General features: G+C 42.0%; 1 protein-coding gene across 16 annotated transcripts in view; it reads right to left on the bottom strand.

The window, feature by feature from the left end:
* LOC143210125 (uncharacterized) overlaps positions 1–18,634 on the bottom strand; it is a 957,580-nt gene that overhangs the window by 273,155 nt on the left and 665,791 nt on the right. The window lies entirely within an intron of this gene.

The following is an 18,634-nucleotide window of genomic DNA, read 5'->3' as shown; positions in this document are numbered from 1 at the left end:
GATAGAAATGAGATAGAGCGATGAAATCTTTTTTAAATGAAAGCTGAAACTTTGCAGAATATGAAATAATTATGGAGATTGTGGTACGAACGTTTTTTAACCTTGAGAAAATTCGTTAAACTTGCGCAATTTCAAGAAAATTATGGTTTTTCCAATACCACGCGCGGAAGAAATTTTTTTTAAACATGCGACACATCATTTCCCGTAGATTTTTTCACGCTGATTTCAAATCTGGTCTCAAAATTTGTCTACGACCTCAGGATTTTGCAAGAAATTGATTTTTCTGAACACAACTTATGAAACAATTTTTTCGTTGAAATGACTTCGTAGTAACCCACTAGTTAGAAGGAATATTGTATTCTCATATATAAAACACATTCAAAAAAATCGTAATGAAGTATTTGTATTTACATTTACTTAACGTACATCACTTGAGGAACGATCACTTGACGTATCGCTGCGATTGTCGCTGGCACTCCTTGTAGGCTATGTGTGACCATAATGTAATTTAAATTAGATATCTATTTTCCATAATTATATTTTCATTTACACAGGAGGTAAGGTAAGTATTTCATCATTATAAATTATATTTTTTAACTACTGGTGAAACCATATTTTTACCTTATTTGGTAACACCAGTAGTTAAAAAATTCGTTGATGAGAAGTAATTTTCATCAAGTGATATACGTTAAGTAAACGTTCAAATACTTCATTACGATTATTTTTAATGTGTTTTATATATGAGAATACAATATTCCCAATATTTTGAGACCAGATTTGAAATCAGCGTGAAAAAATCTAGGGGAAATGATGTGTCGCATGATTAAGAAAAATTTCTTCCGCGCGTGGTATTGGAAAAACAACAATTTTCTTGAAGTTGCGCAAGTTTAACGAATTTTCTCAAGGTTAAAGAACGTTCGTACCACAATCTCCATAATTATTTCATATTCTGCAAAGTTTCAGCTTGCATTTTAAAAAAATTTCATCGCTCTATCTCATTTCTATCGACAGTTCTTTGATTTTGACACAGAATTCATCGGTTTTACCCACTGTGCGTGGTATCGAATAATGATCCACAATGTTCTTGAAATTCTGCAAGTTTAACACATATTTTCGAGGTTGAAAACGTTTATACCATAATCTTTCTATTTTTTCCTATATTCTGCAATATTTCAGCTTCGATTTAAAAAAAATCATCGGTCTATCTCATTTCTATCGAAAGTTATGTGCGCTACTACTGCGAATATTGGGGCTGGCATTGGTCGAGCCACAGTCCGCCCATCGTAGCGGCGCGGAGCTCTGATTGGCCCGCATTTTTCGGAGAGCATTTTCGCAAAGGAAAAAGTTATTTTAAATAATTTCAGGAATCATTCGTTTCAAAGACGTACTGTTATGCCGCATCACCCTTCCCGATAAGATTCCAAACCAACTTTATCTTCGCTCTTTTGCTCAAAAGGTGACTCAAATGTTTGGCTGGACTAGGAACGGCAGAGTTATGTTCCCGGTGACATACTTTAGGGTAGACCAAGAGTCTCTGTAAAGAATCTATATAAGGAAACCTCTTATTGAGCGGGTTCACTTCCGAGCCGTCAGGTATGTTGTAAGGACGCGTCATTTCTGTAAAGCGCGATTTCTTGTAAACAATCTGTTGGTGTGGCCTACCCAATAAACTACAAGTTATCAAGAAGAAAAAGGACTACTTCTCGAGTGAATTCCATCCTTTCCTTCTTCACGGCATAACACTACAACATTTTTGGGACTCCGTGTATATACATTGCATACGAATGTCGCTGCCAAACATTGTTCGGATAACAGAACGTTCGGAGAATACACCCCTGAAAAAATGTATAAACTTTCCAGCAGTAAAAGGGTGACGGTAAAAAGTAGAAACGAGAAACAATAAGTCCGCTTCGCTTAATGAAATGTTGAAAGATATTGCGTTTTTATAGAAGGTGGAAGTCCGGATTGGCCTATCATTGCTGCTCGTTTAGCTTTCTATTACGAAGATATGGTTCCTCTCAAGTGATCGCGCAGCAAGCGAATACAGTTCCACCCTTCATGTTATCCGGCCCTCAAAAAGATCGTAAAACAGCTCGAGAAGTGTGGAATCGGTGAGAAATGCCATTAATGAAATGGCTGATGGTTTATGTGCTGTTTTGCAAGGGTCTTACATCGAAATCTCCTGTTTCGCTGTGTTAGATCAAATTACTGATAGGTCGAACCTTTCCCTATTTCATCGATGTTCAACTATAGCTACAATTTACGTCTACCGATCAATATATTTTTAAGTCGCCAAAATCAATTTAGCCTAAACAATTGGTTCTTAGAAGTTCTTGAGAGGGCACCTATTTCTTCCTAAATATACAGTGAACCACGAAAGTATTTGAACGCACTTTAAGGATGTTCTGGAGGTACAATGGGATACAAAACTACAAGAAATTCGAAATCCATCAATATATTGGCAATGCAAGCCATTCATGAGTATATTTTGCATTAAACTTTTGCGAATACTGTACCCTCTATAGCTATATTCAGTGGTCTACACTTGTCGCGCTTCCATGCTAGTGAGAGACAACACGATAAATTTGACGTTTTGTAACAGTTTATAATATTTTTGCTCTGTAACTGTTTAGTGAATCCTAATAAAGTTTGAAAATAATTAATTACATAATTTTTACTACATATAGAAATAACTGGAGTTCCTAGTTGCGTTTTTTCAAGGTTTAAATAGGGTTTGAAGTGGAATTTTATGAATTCTCCATAAGAAGACGTGTTAAAATGTGCAAACTTTAAGTTGCTATAATTCGTAAACGGTGCAGTGAATCGAACCCACACTTTGGTAATTGTATTAATTAACTTCCCGATTTTATAGGGAAGTTATTGTAATGACCCCGAAAATCGAAAATCGATTTTTGAGCAGATCTTCACGTTACATGGTCTTTGCAGTCATTTTAGACTATTTTCAGCAAAATGTTCGTATGTGTGTGTGGATGTGTGTGCGTATGTATGTCCGTGAGTATGGTATCAAATTTTTCGTTAACGTTTTCTGAAAAAGTAACAACGCGATCAGAATGATGAATGATGCAATCGATGTGCCCTGCTGTAACTTAGAGCTGATTAGATTTTGGTCCACTTTGGTCCAGTAGTTTTTTAGTTTTTTTAGTTTTTTTCGAAAGAAGTTCATTCAACAATGCAATTTATACGAGAGAACTGAAATTTTCCACCGAAGAAACAAACGTAATTACATAAAAAAATATTTTTCAATTTTTTTAAAATTAAAAAAAAATTTTTTTTGTACCTTATGCTAATGTCACCGCTTACAATAATCGAAAATTATCCCAATGCAACAATCATCTCTACTGCCGAGAATACATATTCGAAGAATATCGATGAAAGTACAAAAAAAAATTTATATTACCATCTTTAAAAAAACAATCAGTTCAAAACGAATTATTAACTGATATTAAATTGAAAATGAATATAAAATATACGATAATTATTAATAACATTGATGTTGAAAACGGATTGGTTAATGGAGCACACACACATGCGGAATATTAAAATTTATTACTTTTCAAGAAAATACTAAAATTCCGTCTATATTATGTGGTTAGATTTTCAATTGGCCAGAGTAGGAGTGAAAGTAAGAACTCGTTATCGTGATTATATGAAAAATGCAAATATTCATCAAAATTTAACACCAATAATAAAAATCTCGAATCATGTAAATATGTCGAGTGAGGAAAAATATCAAATCACACGTAGTCAATTTCCAGTGGTTCCAGCTGAAGCGATTACGATTCATAAAAGTCAGGGACAAACATACGAGAAAGTATGTTTGGATTTTAAAAAATCAAAAAGGCGAACTTTACAAATGTTGTATGTAGCACTGAGCAGAGTTTCAAAATTGAGCGGTTTATACATTTTGGGACAATTTAAATTAACAGTATCGGAAAAAACCAAGATCAATACTGCAAACCCGGATAATAAAGAGTTGTATCGTTTGCGAAAAACTAATTAAGACAATTTATTTTGCAACATTAGTATGCTATAACAAGGAACCAAGCGAGCAACGAGCCTACGATGTTGGTTTAATGCGACGCCATATAGCAAACATTTTGATAAGTAGAAAACTATTGAATTTCCTTGAAAACGTATAATCTTATTAAAACGTACTAAAAATAATGATAATAATATACTGCAACTAACGAATCGGGAAGTTCTTTGTGTGGCTCTTGGAGAGTCACACACCAAATGAAAAACATTAATAGCTGCAGGCCCTACTAGCCATGCGTACCACTAACCCTATCGCAAGAGCAGTCCTACCCGCGAGCAAAAACAACCCTACTCGCGAGCGAGCGAAGCGTGCGAGCAACAATAACCCTCTAGTTTAGTAAAAATTATATCTTATCAAATTTTCAAAAATTTAGTTGCGTTTTTATATACCTCCAGAACACCCTTAAAACAGTATATAACTTTGAGCAATTAGAAGAATTGATTTATCAAATGACATGCAAAGAAGATTTTGAAAAAACTGCAATTGCTAAGAATTAGATGAGAAAGTAAAAGAGGCACCATTTATAACTTTTTTATTAGAGCCCGTAATGAAAAATTGAAATATGCGTTTTGTAGGTATACTTTAGTTATATGGTACACATGCTGAACATTTTATCGAAATCGGTTGACGCAGAAAAAAACGACACGCATCGAAAGATGTACGATTTTGTGGATTTTAAGCAGAAACTGACCAAAAGTTGCGAAAAACTACGATTTTCACCATTTTTAACCGGTTGTACCTCGTGTGTATGTTAATCGATTTCGATGAAATTTTCAGTTTCTGTACAACTAACATAGATCTACAAAACATGTAGGATAAACTGTACTATTGCTGGCACTGCACTAGTTATTGGCACTTTTGATTTAAGCGGCAAATATTAAGAATTCCTGGTATAGAAAATTATTTTATATTGCTTCTTATTTATATTTCGAAGCAACGCGTTGTAAGTTTTCATAACAGAATTTCACATATGACTGTTAGCAACGCTGAAGGACAATCAGTAAGACCGACGGATGAGCATAGTGCAGTGTAAATAGTTTTTCGTTAAAATTTTCTTTACGAGTAAGTATACTTTATCGCTGTATAACTTAATTTCGAACTGTACTACAGATGGAATAAGTGCGTATATGATTAATTATAAATCAAATAACCTATTTAACGGTTACTTCTTACTGTTTATCAGACATAACCTCAAATTTTAAGGTGGCAACGAATGGTTCATTTATTTGTATCGAAGTTGAATTAATTGGCGCCTATGCCAATTACTAGATATACAGATTCGGAATTTTTTTTAATATTCGAAAGATTAATGCTTTGAATCATTAAAACAAATCAGAAATATGGCTTTAATTCGTTGAAAGAAGTCTTGTTATCAATTCTTTGCACTGCCAATCATTGTACATTGAAGGGGCCAATCACTATAGGATAATCCAAACCAAAACACTTCGTGTAAAGGTTGACCAAGTTCCCCGGCCCATCCACTTCAGTGATATCCAAACCAAAACACTTCGTGTAAAGGTTGACCAAGTTCCCCGGCCCATCCACTTCAGTGATATGAAGGATGGACCAAGTTCCTCTCGCCTATCAAAGTTGTGATACGATGGATGGACCAAGTTCCTCTCGCCTATAAGGGCTGTGATATCGGGAAGGACCAATTCCCAGAGGCCAATGATTGTTGTATTCAAACTTTACAACCTACGGAACTTGGCGTCTGCGCTGGCACTACTACTCTGACTTGCATGAGAAAAATTTATATCCGGATACGGCGCAGAAGGAGACGATACTGCAGGAGACGCAGCAACGGCAGATTTAAAAAAATTCGTAAGATTTTTGCTTGAGCAGTTGGGAATCCGGATATAAATTTTTCTCTTGCAATTCAAAATACTATTGCCAGCGCAGACGCCAAGTTCCGTAGGTTGTAAAGTTTGAATACAACAATCATTGGCCTCTGGGAATTGGTCCTTCCCGATATCACAGCCCTTATAGGCGAGAGGAACTTGGTCCATCCATCGTATCACAACTTTGATAGGCGAGAGGAACTTGGTCCATCCTTCATATCACTGAAGTGGATGGGCCGGGGAACTTGGTCAACCTTTACACGAAGTGTTTTGGTTTGGATATCACTGAAGTGGATGGGCCGGGGAACTTGGTCAACCTTTACACGAAGTGTTTTGGTTTGGATATCATGTTATTTTTGTAAGGAATGGCCAGATATTCGGAGGATTCATAGACGGAAGTTAATTTGCAGAAAATAGCATGATGCATCTCACTTAAAACACGCACGTGGCTGTATCTCGGGAACGGTGCGTCCTACCGCAAAAATAACAAAATTTTCGACAGACCTTACGCGAAGTATATACGGTATGCCCAACCTCATGACGTGGGTGGTATTTTGTTTTTCGAAAAAAAAATTGAAAATTAGAAAATGGCTGTATCTCGGGAACGGTGCGTCCTATCGCAAAAATAACGAAATTTTCGAAAGGCTTTAACCCAAAGCATATACGGTATGCCCAACCACATGACGTAGGTGGTATTTTGATTTTAAGAAAAAAAAAAATTTTTTTCGGGTTTTTCGAAAAAAAAATTTTTTTTTCGGGATTTTCGATTTTTCCTGTTGGTTTGGATATAAAAGAAACCTGATTCCAAAATTTCAAGTTTCTAGCTTGTCTGGAAGTGGGTTAGAATTAACATGATCATCATCATCATCATCGTCATCGTCATCATCCTCCTATATATATTCCAAGAATTACGCGATTTTGGGGTATTTTTATCTGAGGTTCCAGGCTAGGTAGAAAGTTGCTTTTTACATGAGAGTTAGTTGATATTATATCTAGCTCAAATAAAAATTTTGGTTGACCTAGGTTACCGGGGAGAGCGGCAGCGGCGGTGGCAATATGGCTAAAAAGCGCAAAACTATCGTACGAGAATAACTACTCGGCAGCTTAGAGGTGGCGGGAGGGGAACTTGGTGCGTGCGCTGCCGCGCGCGTTGATAAGGTGCCAATCATTGCAATAGACATCAGAAAGCCAATCGTTGTACTATTTATTTAGCTACTTGTGCAAATCACTCATATTCTTATATGTGACGAGAATTTCGTATTCATTACTTGAAGCTGTTAGCATTTTTAATTTGTTTTATCTGTTTGTGTATTTAGAAAAGGCTGCATTAGAAAGAAATAAGCCAAAGATTATATTCGAAATGATATAAGGAAAAATTCAATATCTTTTATAATAACATCACAATATTTGTTTAAAGTTGAAAAATACGTCCTTTTTTCAAACTCCAATTTCTCAAAAACTGTGCGTCTAGGAGAAAAATTCAAACGAGATTGTCAAAATGTGATTTTCGATTCTATTTTCAAACTCGGCTGAAGTACCACTCATAAAATAGAATTTAATAAAAATTTGAATAAAATTAAATATTAAAAGCATAGTTACATAGAGCGTAAAACAAGCTTTAAAATGACATATAACTCATTGAATTAAGATAAATATTTGTTGGTATAAAATTGCAATTAAAACAAGGGAACAGAAATCCTGCATTTCTTTCTTTACAACCTAATATGATGTAGAATCTCGTATGTATAGGATGTATACTTATTTTCGACTCTCACTGTATAGATATACAGGGTGTCTCAAAATTCCTTCAACAGCCGGAAATGGGAGGTTCCTGACGTCATTTGAAGCGACATTTTCCTTAGCAAAAATGTTGCCCGCGGCTTTGTTTAAGAGTTATTAACGAAAAACACGCACCAATCAGAGCGCGACCTAGACGCGAGTTGGCACAGTCAGCCAATAGACAATTGGCGCTCCAGGCCGACTGTGCCATCTCGCGTCTAGGTCGCGCTCTGATTGGTGCGTGTTTTTCGTTAATAACTCCTAAACAAAGCCGCGGACAACATTTTTGCTAAGGAAAATGTCGCTTCAAATGACGTCAGGAACCTCCCATTTCCGGCTGTTGAAGGAATTTTGGGACAGCCTGTATGTATGTACATTGTACATATAGGAATCTATTCAGACAATCAGCAGCAATAACGTTTGGCACCATAAAAGAGATTGGATCTCCCACGTGCATTGTTATAAATAAACGATTAATGTCAGTATGGGATGGTTTTATAATAGCATTTAAGAGTGAATAATATGATAATATGAATAATACCCATAATGATACTTCCAAAATGATAAAATCGTTCCACAATTTCGATAGTTGATGTCCGGAACCTTCGCACTATTGTACTTCGTACTTCGTAACCGACCACGGTAAGTTATGTAGATTGCAGCTTCCAGCCTCCTTTAAATCCCAGATGAACAGTTCGTTTCCCAGTCGAGCATAAAATTTCTCAAAGGTGTTTTCCTTCACGCTATTCGATTCATGCCATGTTTAAGTTGATTTTACTGGCAATAACAATATTTTGGCAAACATTGAAATAGCGATTGGTATACCGTGTTTTCATTGACATGTTCGACAGGTGGTAAATGGTTACATTGGAATCGCAAACCGCACATCCACTGACAAAGATTTATCGAAAACTGCTTCTATCGAGGCCAATAATGGTAAACAACAATATTGACAAGCATCGACTTCAAAATATATGGATGCGCATGTATAGAGTGGTAATTCGAATCTTTTGCGAAAAGCTAAACTGTTCAAACGATAAAGGTTTTAATTTGTCAACATTGTTTAGTAAAAGAGGTATAGCAAACGAAAATTTGCCGCATGGCAGCTTTATACGAAAATTAATAATTTGCGAATTATAATAGTATAAAAAAGAAAAATTCACTTTTCTAATGTGAAATATGATTTGAATGAAAACTATATTTGAGGTGTGACGTCCGTCACCACATTCCCTCCTGATGTTCACAACCCAGGCCGTTTCCACATTCTACATTTATATTCTCAAAGGGGCTCGCCCCCTTTTTGATACGGCACTACTTTGGAATCTCGTTAGATTCCTTGAAAATGCCTGTTTCCTCAGTCCAGTCACCGAAACGTTGTAAAGGGAAATGGAGAGAACACAATTTTTAACTTTGGGTCTTTGTTTCGACTAGTTAGGAGGTAAACATACTAAAAGTCCCCACTCTCAGGAGGTGAACGGGGTGCAGGGGGCACGTAGAAGGTCCCCCTTTCGGTTTTCAGCTTATATCTCGGAAACTATGCATCCTAGCGATAAGACCATTGCAATACAAAATTAAAGCTGACAAAATGTGCCACAGGATTGATTCGATTCAGTTTTTCGCTATCTCGCATAGTTCCCGAGATATCCGCGCTCAAAGTTCACTAATTGTGAAAAAGAAATGTTTGCCTTATTTGTGAAGTGAACTTTGAGCGCGGATATCTCGGAAACTATGCGAGTTAGCGAAAAACTGAATTCAATCAATCCTGTGGCACATTTTGTCAGCTTTAATTTTGTATGCAATGGTCTTATCGCTAGGACGCATAGTTTCCGAGATATAAGCGGAAACCCGAAAAAGGGATCTTCTACGTGCCCCCTGCACCCCGCTCACCTCCTAGGAGTGGGGACTTTTAGTATGTTTACCTCCTAACTAGTCCAAACAAAGTCCCAAAGTTGAAAATTGTGTTCCTTCCATTTCCCTCCACGACTTTTCCTTGACTGGACTAATCGTGATACTATCCAGTCCTGGAGTAGACCAGTACAACGCACGAGCCGTTGACTTTGTCAATCATTCTTACGACTTGTAAGACTTTGCACACCGGTATTTCCTTGTCCAGCGATCAGGACAAACCAACAAAAACGGGATCGCATCGATCAAGATCCCTCGCGTCCGCTAGCGTCTAAGGCAGGACCTGCTAGATTAGCCTTTCTGACGAGTCCTCTAGCAGGAGACCTAGCAGGTTCGGGACTAATCGATTTCCTTTAACTCGAATCAATCGTCATCATTCGTTATCACTCAGCCATTGAAACGGCTGCCCAATAATAATTTGGCGGGCAGTATACTTGTTGCGGGTAGATACATAGGTGTTAGCGTCAACGTGTTTTAAGCAAAGTCAAGGGCTGATGTCGAGGCGACCCTTAAGATTGGAAGGATTTATGGTAGGACCTGGGCCTACGTGACGGCCTGAATAGAGACGGATGAGAATAAACAGAACCGTCCTCGGACGATGGCGGGTGGGCACTTTGGGCCATCCAGCTATCGTTCGGGAATGTGACGAGTGAAACTTGCCGAGGGTATGCAACCCAAGGCCACACTGCCCTAAAGAATTGAGACTTTGTTCCAAGAGGATCTGGCCACGGAGTGGGGAAGGCACGGGTGCCTTTTGGTGAGAGGACTGTGTTAGACCCCACGGCACTTACCCCAGAACCTTCGAAGCGAGCTAGTCTTTACCAATTTTACCACGTTTTTATTAGCTCGCTTTCTTGTTTGTTTGTCTGTTTGTCTATTTGTCTGTTTGTTCGGTGGCAAATTTTGCAATTGATTTTAAACTAACTTCCTGATGAGCTAGAGACTTGAAATCGGTTACATGGCTCAGAACTGGATGACAATGCATTATTCAAAAAAAAAAATTTTTTAAAAGTCTATCCGTTTCGGAGATATAACAATTAAATATTTACCTGTTCACCCCCCCGCGAAACCTACGTCATCGCGTTCAGCGACCGCCACGCCACGCGACAGCGCTCCCTACTCCACTACCCGTTCCCTCTCTAACTCATCCCCACTCCACTGACCCGATTCGCACCGAAGGAGCTCAGTGTGCGTCCGTGTGTGTCAGTGTGCGTTTGAGCTCCGTGCGGTCTTTACAAAGTTACTACGTATTATTATACTATAATGTTTGTTTACCAATCGAACGGACAGTTACACCGAGATTTTCGGTCGAACCTTTATCTTTGACATTTTACCACGGCGTTCGTTTTCGATATGACGCGTCGCAATACCGTCTGAAATTTACTACATGTCTTTGTTATAATCTCATCAAAATGTTCAAAATCGATTGTAAAATTTCACACATACAAGACTAAAAAGCAGAAAATAATTATTTAAATAAAAATTAATTTTTTAAAAATACCACGTTTTTAAAACGGACTAAAAAGTATATATATATATATTAATTTATATATATATTAATTTATGTACATATCGGGGACCGTACAAATAAGCTTACGTTAGTTTAGCACACGCTTGTGCACGTGTTTGTAATATAAAAACCGTGTGTGAATGATCCGGTAACTTCAGCCACCTGTCACACGATTGTATTGGTGAAACTTGTCACTTGCACAGGTAAGTTTTTATTTTATTGATATGATATAATTTCCATTATTTGTAACAATATGTTGCCATTTTTCAGGTAACCTGTCAATTCCTGATTTGCGATGACTTGGTATTGTGTTGGTAAAACTTGTCACTGCCATTTCAGGTAAGTTTTTATTTTATTTATATTAATAATAAAATTTAAAATTTATATTTTATAATTATATAGATAAATATATTGTGATAAATATACATATACATTGTGACGTTGCAAGCGTGCGACGTCACTTCGCCGTTTGAACGCGGTCAAACAGCCGAATTACGTGTGGACCGGACCGACCTTTTTCGGTTACGTAAGCCACCCGCAGGCCATAAGAGCACTCCGAGAGGAAAATCTTCCGATTTCGTGCACCGTACTAATGCCATCTGTTGTGCGTACGGAGTACGACGTTTCAGGCAATTATCGATCATAAAGAAAGCGTACGAGTCCGAAAAGGTGCCGAAGGATCAAAGACCGAATAAAAGGATGGCCAACGAACAAATCCGGCGCCGGAAGCAGCAAAACAAGTCATCACACACGGGCGAACAAACCCGGAGGCGCCGTCGTGGGACGAAGAGATCCTATTGCGAACAGCAGCATTCACGGGTCCCGCCGCCGTCTCATCCCGCTCAACTAGGATCTCAGCGTGGGTGGTGTGTCGAATTGGCTGCCGAGGATTATGCGAACCGCTCGCCGAGGGCGAGCGGGAATTCAAAGGTCGCGGTAAATTAAGTGGTCGCGTAAAGTCTGGGGCCCTAGGACTTTTTCGTAGTTGCGATCCTGCGACAACCTAGTTGCGTTGCGTACGGCACCTATCGGAAAATTCGGCAATACGCTCGGAGTGGGGGGAACCAGGATCGATGCGTTCCGTCGATGCGGATCGAGGAACCACTGTCGCACAGAGGCTCATCGAGTATAGTCGCGTTTCGCTTCAACTAATCTCGTCCTTGCAACTACCGAATACCGCTTAGTTTCGCGTCGCGGGTGGCTTTTCCGGATCCAGCTCGGAATTTCGGTCGAGGGGCAACCTTCAGCGAAGCCTACGAAGTCCATCGGTAGCGGCTAGCGTGAATATCGTCAACGGTAAGCCGATTCTGTGATTCCTCGATTCGTTAATCGTGGTGGCTCGTGTTATTCGCGCGAGGACGACACGTGTTCGTCTCGTCCTCGGAGATTTCGTAAGGGCCGAGGCGCAGGGCGCCTCGAGCCTTCGCTCGCGTCCTCCTCAAGGACGCTGTGAGCCTTCGCGACAAGAATTCCCTTAATTTCGTAAATCGGAAGTCTTCCTCGGGAGTTGTGTCGGTATCGAATTAGTCTCGAATAGTCTTCGGTTCGGATAGTCGGCGACGGTAGAAGCGTAGGCGGAATTACGCGTGAACCGCGGCCGTCTACGCGCCTCGAATCCCGCGTACGGCCGTGGATTATCCATCGCACGTCGGCAATTTCGCTTCGTCTCGGACTCTCGCGACAGTCGTAGGAATTGCGCCGTTCATCCGCGCCTCGCGGAATCTTGTATCGACGAACAAATCGAATATTGTACCGTAGCATCGTACGTCCGCGATAGAATCACGTTAGACTAACGCGCTCAGCGAACGATCATCTTCCGCTAAAGTGTACAAGGAGCGCGGGCTCCCGGTTCGCGGCCTCGTGGCCGCTCGCCTGTATCTTTTACTTTCGTGACCATTAAAGATTAAGAGCCAATTCCGTTTGTTGATTCTTCACCTGCGAGATCCGTCCTGCCGTGAGGACTGTCCCCGTTATCTCCTGCGCTCGAATCATCTGGCCGTTCGCGTCATTATTTCAGACCGCGTTTCGTGGAGGCTTGACTCTCGGACTCGGCTTCCCCGAGTTCGAGGTCACCATCGTGTTTCGCGTGGTATTTTCTCAATACCTGGCGCCCGAACTAACGTCGCGTTGTTCGTTCAAGCCTCCACCGAGTTCCGCCTTTGCACCGAGAGGACCGTGTCCGCACGGCCGCGCACGGCCCGGTCTCAGAGCCTATAAAATCTCGGGGTTGACCGTTTTTCGTCGGCCATAAAACCGTTCGAAAAAGGGACAACGTCGCAAATTGGCGCCCGAACAGGGACCTCTCTCTCGCAAGGGTTTTTCCCGACAACGGAGAGAGGCACAGGAAAATAACGGGTGACTCTCGCAGGTAGCGTACGGTACTACCTGATCGTGGTAAATTACGGGAATCTCGAGGTCGTATTCTCGTAGAATCGTGAAATCGCGAACGTTCGAAAGAGACTGTTCGAGCCGACCCAGTGAGACACGAGAAACACACTCAATTCGAAAGCGAAAAATTTTGATTTCGATTCGTTGCGAGTCTGGCGAGGAAGATTCCGAAGAGCCAGCACGAAATATTCTGTGTACAAAATTGACGAGCAATTTTATTGCCATGATTTACTGATTTTCGTGTAATAATTGTGAAATTGTAATAAATTGTATTACGGGAGTGTACGTCTTACGGTGCTGGGCCAGAATTTCGTAGCCTAGAATTTCGTCGTACACGTCTTTGTTCGTGAACAGAATATTTACGCGATCGGTTAAATTCTTTTTTTTCTCTTCGCGGCCTTGTTGAAGCAAGAACGCTTCAAGGTAATAGGAACAATAGGCGTACTGTGTGGCAACGGTTTCAAATTCGAGAGTCAGGGTTATCGAGAACAAAGAGACTTTCGAGAGACAATTTCGAGCCGCGTGGCGACAGAGCGTAACAAGAGATCTCGTACGGGTAGATAGAGCGTCCGGACGCGGAAAGTAAACAACGCGAGCGACCGAAGGCCTTGGCGACGAAGGACCGCGCGCTAGCTATCGTAGGGAAAATAAACATCCGAATTTCGTACCGAATATATCGGGTGACTCGAAAATGGGCAGAGACTATCGCTCCGCTTACAGCGATAGCGATTATGATCCGGGAGAAGGGACGTCTCGCGATCCTCCCTCGCACGGTCCATTCCTACAGGAAGAGACCGTAAACGAAACGAAAGCTAGCGATAATACGAGACTTCGGCCACCACGCCCGTCCCCACGTCAATACGGATCGCGTAAAGTACCGGAGATTCGAGGAGGAAGGACAGACGATAGTTCCGAATCATCAGACGATGAGCGAGATAAATCCTCAGCAGCATTCGACACCATTAGAAAGTGGCGTTTGAATTTTGCCGGGAGAGCGGACGAGGACGCGGAAACGTTTCTCTCCACTCTAGAGGATTTGAGATCGAGTTCGAAAATCGAGGACGAAGACCTCCTCGACTGTCTACCAATTTGTTTTTCGGGAAACGCGGCCTTCTGGTATAGGACTCGCGGAAGATTAACCTCGTGGGCCGAATTCGTCTCCGAGTGGCGGCAAAATTTTTTCGATCCCGATTATCAGGAATTATTAGAACACGATTTACGAGTACGGAAACAGGGCGAAGAAGAACCGGTACGAGATTATCTTGCTTGCATGGAAATTATGATGAGCCGATTAGATAAACCGTGGTCGGAGGAAAAGTGCGTAAAGAGAATAATCTGGAACGCGAGGGAAAAGCTTCGAAATGTATTAGGGATCGATAACATCAAAACGATGAAAGAGGTAGAAAAGAAACTACGCGAAGCGGAAAGCAACGTGTCGCCCGGTAGAGCAGATAATTATCGATCGCAGCAGATCGCCAATAAAATTTATGCCTATCAACCGCCGAAGGATAGTAATCAGTCGAAGGAATCTGGTCGCGGTAGATTTTATCGAAATCCGCGTTACGAATCGGTAAACGCCATCGCCGAGACCGAATGTAAGGGAGGTTGCCGAGGAGGGAATCCCCGTCCCCGCGAACAGTCCCGTCCGGTAACACGACACGCGTGCCAGAGAGAAAATCCGAGTAGGCGCGGGAACTCCCGAAATCAGCCAAATAGCAAACGCGTCGAATACGAAACCATCTGCGCTATCTGCTCCTCGGAATTCAAACCGAGAAGCAACGAGCTTTGTTGGAATTGCACTAAACCTGGTCATCGATCCAGGAATTGCAAGGAAAAACCGCGTATTCATTGCTATCGCTGCGGAGAACCGGACGTAACAACTCGCGACTGTCGTAAATGCGATCGGAAGTCGGAAAACTACCGAAGGAACCGCTCGTAGGGGTCGGAACGGTTTCCCAAATGATAATCTCGGCCCGAATTTCGGAAACTAACGCGGAGAACGATTCCAAGTCTCGACCGTCTTTATTATTAATCGACGCGCAAATCGGTACGTACCGGGCACGAGCGTTAATAGATTCCGGATCATCCATTTCGTTTGCTAATCGAGCGTTAATAAAAGCTGTCGGAAATCACGCGAAGTTAACAATCTCGGAGAGACCTTGCTACTTTCTGTTAGCAACCGGGGCCGTAGATAGAGCTTCGGAACAGGCCGAATTAAATATAACAATACGGAACGAAACTCGAAAAATTTTCGTCCGCGTTCTCGATAACCTTGTGAATCCATTGTTGCTAGGGATTGACGTAATAGCGCAATTCGGTATCGTTGTCGAATACCACCGGGGAAGCTGGTACTTCGCGTCGCGACCGAGAATCGAATTCCCTTTCGGTTCAATTTCGAACGAGCAACTTTGCTGCGGCCTGCAAATATTATCGGGCGGCGAAAAAGAACAATTATGCGAATTCTTGGAAAAGGAACTCAGTGACTTTGCCAAAGTACCGGGATTAACCACTTTGACTACTCACAGAATTGATGTGGGAGAGAATAGGCCTATTAAACAAAGGTACTATCCTGTCTCACCTATGGTACAGGAAGCGATTTACAAGGAGGTAGATTCGTTACTGGCCAACGATATTATTGAACCATCTGAAAGTGAATGGTCCAGTCCAGTAGTAATGGTGAAAAAAACCCAACGGCAAATACCGATTTTGTCTAGATTTTCGCAAAGTCAATGCGGTTTCCAAGAAGGACGCGTACCCGCTACCGATAATGACGAGCATTCTCGATAAATTACGCGCCGCGCGCTACATTTCCACTCTCGATCTGAGCCAGGCTTATTTCCAAATACCGCTAGAGAAAGACAGCCGTGAGATTACCGCGTTTACAGTCCCCGGAAAAGGGCTATTTCAATTTAAGCGAATGCCGTACGGACTCACAGGAGCACCGGCAACATTTCAGAGACTGTTAGATCGATTGATCGGTCCAGAAATGGAGCCACATGTTTTTGCGTATCTGGACGATATAATTATCGCAACAACAACTTTCGAAAAGCACCTCGAGTGGCTGCGTCGGGTATTAAATAAAATAAAATCAGCTGGATTAATTATAAATCCCGAAAAATGCGAGTTCTGCAGGGAAGAAGTTCGGTACCTGGGATTTGTAGTGAGTCGCGAAGGGTTAAAAGTTGACGCGGATAAAATTGAACCCGTCTTGTCTTTCCCAGCTCTTAAGAATTTAAAACAGTTACGACGATTTCTCGGAATGGCTTCGTGGTATCGAAGATTTATTCCGGATTTCGCGACTGTAGCGGAGCCCTTAAATATCTTACTACGGAAAGGCAAGACGTGGAAATGGGAGGACGGACAACAAACCGCCTTCGAAAAATTAAGATTGTTAGTGGCAACCGCGCCAACTCTCGCTTGTCCACATTTTGACATCCCATTCGTCCTGCAGACCGACGCAAGCACGGTAGGGCTCGGTGCAGTACTGGTTCAAGAAATCGAGGGGGAGGAAAGGGTAGTCGCGTTCGCGAGCCGCTCGTTGAATTCTGCCGAACGAAAGTACTCCGCGACGGAATTAGAGTGTCTCGCTATCGTGTGGGCCGTGGAAAAATTTCGAGCATACCTCGAAGGGTATCATTTTACGATCATTACGGATCATAGTAGTTTGCGTTGGTTACGGCAATTGAAAAACCCTTCGGGAAGGCTCGCGCGGTGGGCATTACAACTGCTAGAGTATGATTTCGACATTACATACCGACAAGGAGCGTTAAATCACGTACCAGACGCACTTTCGCGAATGTTCGAAGGAACAGAAGGAGAAGGGGAACAGATTCCGATAGTAGCCGCGACACAGTTAGACTGGCATGACGAGAGATTCAAAGTAGTAGAATCGAATCCGGAAAAATACCCCGACTGGTCAATTCGCGAGGGTAGGCTATATCACCGTCGTACCGACCCATTGATTTCGGAAATTCTTGGGGGAGATTTAAATGAGTGGAAACTCGTAGTCCCGTTAGCCGAAAGAACCGAGATACTAAGAGAGGCACACGACGAAGTACAAGCGGCGCACCTAGGGGTAGAGAAAACATATCATCGCATCGCGACCAAGTATTATTGGCCGGGGATGTTTCGAACCGCCGTGGAATACGTGCGACGCTGCCCTACGTGCCAAGCTACGAAGGTGGAACAATCCCTCCCCTCCGGGCTCATGGGAAGGCGTCGCATCGCAGCACCATGGATGGTCGTAGCCACTGATATAATGGGCCCGCTTCCACCCAGTCGTGCTGGATTCTCGTATCTATTAGTAATGCAAGATTTATTCACGAAATGGGTTGAATGTTGCCCCCTCCGTAGAGCCACGGGACCGAAAATTTCCGAAGTATTAGAAGATCAAATATTTTCGCGATGGGGAACCCCCGACGTATTACTAACAGACAACGGTACCGAATTTGTCAATAAGGCCATTCACGAATTGGCAAAAGATTACGGGATAACAATCGCGACAACTCCGCCGTACCATCCCCAAGCAAATCCCGTCGAACGGGTTAATAGGATATTGAAAACAATGATCGTCGCGTATATCGGAAAAGACCATCGCGATTGGGATGCGAATATCTCGAAATTTCGATTCGCATACAATACCGCACACCACACAGTACTGCAAACATCGCCAGCGTTCCTAAACTTCGGACGAGAGCCGAGACCTGCAAAATGTTGTCGAGCGGAACAGGAACCGCCGGTAGATCTCGAAGTATCGTTCACAGGAGAGTGGAGGGATCGCATGACTCACCTCGCGACCCTACGACATTGGGTAACCGAAAATCTGGATAGGGCGTACGAAACGCAATCGCTGTATTACAATACACGGCATAGGGACACGCGTTTTAGGGTAGGGGACTTAGTGCTGCGACGAAATCGCGTATTGTCATCCGCAGCGCAGAACATAGCTGCGAAATTATGTCCGAAATACGCCGGACCGTTGCGAATTGCGAAAAAACTTTCGACGGTAGTTTACGGCCTGACCACAATGGAAGGCAAAGACGTAGGAAAAGCACACGTGTCAGACCTTAAGACGTACACCCCGCCGGATAAGAGCGAGGAAGAACAACTCGATACGACAACGGAATCAATTACAGATGCAGAATCGCGAGGTGAATC

This window comes from Lasioglossum baleicum, chromosome 1, assembly GCF_051020765.1.
Source record: "Lasioglossum baleicum chromosome 1, iyLasBale1, whole genome shotgun sequence".
In the NCBI taxonomy this organism is placed as follows: domain Eukaryota; kingdom Metazoa; phylum Arthropoda; class Insecta; order Hymenoptera; family Halictidae; genus Lasioglossum; species Lasioglossum baleicum.
The sequence above is the reverse complement of the archived record's forward strand: the minus strand, read 5'-3'. Positions and strand labels throughout refer to the sequence as shown.